Here is a 3,091-nt window from a genome sequence, read left to right as displayed (position 1 = left end):
TTTCTAAAAGTAATTAAAACGAACAAAGAATAAATCAGGAAATGCTTTTGGATAAATAATTGAGTCATTATAAATTACAAGCAGCGGAAAAGTTTCTCCAATTACAAATCCAAAACATTTCTACATAAACATCAAATGGTACATGGGACCCATTCAAAGATGATATAAAACTGATAATATTTGTATAAGTACAGTTTTCCAAAACTAAAATACTCCAAACCAAAAAGAAGGACCCCTAGTCCCTATACATCATCCTAATCTGATCATCCTACCAAAAACTATACACCCTGAGTAATCTCCACGCGCCCCGTGAGATCCTCCTAACACAACAGCAGTCAAGCGTTCCCATCTCCATCCCTGTCCGTAGGGTACGAACCAGTAGGGCCGTCCTGACTCTCATCTGAGGGCAAAGCCCAGATTTCCACAATAGTGTAAAGGGTCACCAACCAGAAAATAACAGATAACACATAGCAATTAAGTTTTTGAATGCTCAAAACAACTTTTTAACTAAGCATGCACCTTAACAGGATTTTCAATGTGCGAAAAGTTCATACATTACATTGCCAATGAAAATGAAGGTAAAATGCAGTTCTCGATCTCCTAATTAACACATGATAAAACAAAACATGGATAGATTCATGAGCAATTAATCATACAACTAAAAATGAGGATTTTCACTGAGCCAATCGATTGGGCAATCGATTGGGGTGAAGATTTTTAATGAAAACAGAATCCTGGGCTGAATTCAATCGATTGGTAAATCGATTGATTGGTTCCTGAGCCCCTGGTTTCGAGCCAATCGATTTCCTAATCGATTTGGTGAGGGATTCTTAATGAAAACAGAATCCTGGGCTGAATTCAATCGATTGGTAAATCGATTGATTGGTTCCTGAGCCCCTGACTTAAGGCCTAATCGATTGGGCAATCGATTTCTTAACTGATTCCTTTGAAAATTGTTTTCGAAATCGATTGGCTAATCGATTTTGTTCATTTGGCCAAGCCCCTGACTTCCATCCAATCGATTGGGAAATCGATTTCCCTGATCAGTTTTCCAAAAATTCATGAATTAACCTAAGTCATTCCTAATCAAGTTCACCACTTAACACTTAGCAATTTCTACGCGATTACTACGACACACAAAGGTTCGATAACCATCATACTCACACACAATACACAACACATAGCACTTAACACCTTCATCTCAGTTATCACGATAAATCAAAATTCGAATCACTCAATCATAAACTCAAATCAAACATGACTCGCGTGCCAGGCACCCTAATGCAATGCGTATATGCCAAAATGCATGGACTCGGAATTCCAAACCAAAACCCTCCTCGAAGGGCCGTAAATCATAATTGTACCGCCTATCGCAGGCCAAAGTACCAATTACCGAGGTGCCACCTATCACGGGTCAGCACAATTCACCAAAAATGTAAATCGTAAATGTACCACCTATCACGGGTCAGTACAGTTACCATGGTGTCACCTATCACGGGTCAACACGATTTACTAAAATATAAATCGCAAACGTACAACCTATCACGGGTCCGTACAGTTTACCAAGGTGCCACCTATCACGGGTCAGCACAATTCACCAAAAATGTAAATCGTAAATGTACCACCTATCACGGGTCAGTACAGTTACCATGGTGTCACCTATCACGGGTCAACTCGATTTTCTAAATAGTAACTCGTAAACGTACCACCTATCACGGGTCAGTACAGTTACCATGGTGTCACCTATCACGGGTCAACACGAATTACTAAATAGTAAATCGTAAACGTACAACCTATCACGGGTCAATACAGTTTACCAAGGTGTCACCTATCACGGGTCGACACAATTTACCAAATGAAATGCATGAGCATACACAGACTCCATTCACAACAATCGTTAAGCAAATGCAGATATTAAAAGATTCCCCATTTTTAATACCCATTTAACTTAAACGACTTTCAAACAACATTAATTAAATAAGTCATTAAGAGATTCCCCGTTCTTAATACCGATTTAACTTAATGATTTTCAAAACAAAATGTTAAGCAAACAGTCATATTAAGAGATTCCCCATTCTTAATACTCATTTACCGAAACGATTTTCAAAAACGATAGTTAAGTAACCGAGACATTAAGAGATTCCCCATTCTCAACGCCCAGTTAACTTAAACATTTTCCTCAAATACACATTAAGTAAACCGAGGTATTAAAAGATTCCCCATTTTTAATACTCGTTTAACTCTAATGGTTTTCAAATTCCACAGAAACAAATTCAAACATACTTTCACATTCAAACCATAATTCACAACAACCACACCAATTAACAAACATCAAGTACGAACACACCAAATACAACGAACACAAATCACGCAACATAACACCCAGATACATCAAATTTCATTTACCCATAATCATACACAATGACATTCAAATTCATTTACCACGAAACATTCATCACTATAAACAAAACCTAACTCTAAGGTTTTTACCCATAACGCACTAGTTTCGTTTTTCCCCAAATCGATACATTTAACCCTAACAAATTCCTTCCCACACAACTACAGATAAGTCCCTAATGCAAGCTAGAAGTTTGGAAGGAGCCCTTACCTCAACGTTAGCTTTATCGTGCGTTTCTGGTACCGCGAGTAATTCCGGTAAAATCTCCGCTCGCAACGCCGCTTCCAAATTAGTTCACTAGCACCGTAGCGTGGTGGTGAGCAACTTTCCCTTCTATCTCTTCGAGAAATGAGGTTTGGATCTAGGAGAAACGGAGGGGTTTGTGTTTGGATCTCAAAACCGTTTTTCTTCGTTTTCGAATCAAAGAGGAAGAGTGGAGTTGCGAAAACCTTGATCTAACTCTCACCCAACCTTGGGTCACTAGCTTTGAAGAAAAGGAAGCGTCGAAAACGAAAAATGGGAGGAGGAGGAAAATTGGTCTCACGGTTAACAGAGGAAGAAGACGAGGGATTTTGTTTTCCTTCCTTTTTCCTTTCTTCTATTCTCTTTCCTTTCTATTTCCTTTCCTTTCTTTTCTATTTCCTTTCCTTTCTTTTCTATTTCCTTTCCTTTCTCCTCAATCAAACATATATA

The sequence above is a fragment of the Cicer arietinum genome, chromosome 6 (assembly GCF_000331145.2).
Source record: "Cicer arietinum cultivar CDC Frontier isolate Library 1 chromosome 6, Cicar.CDCFrontier_v2.0, whole genome shotgun sequence".
NCBI lineage: Eukaryota > Viridiplantae > Streptophyta > Magnoliopsida > Fabales > Fabaceae > Cicer > Cicer arietinum.
The sequence above is the reverse complement of the archived record's forward strand: the minus strand, read 5'-3'. Positions refer to the sequence as shown.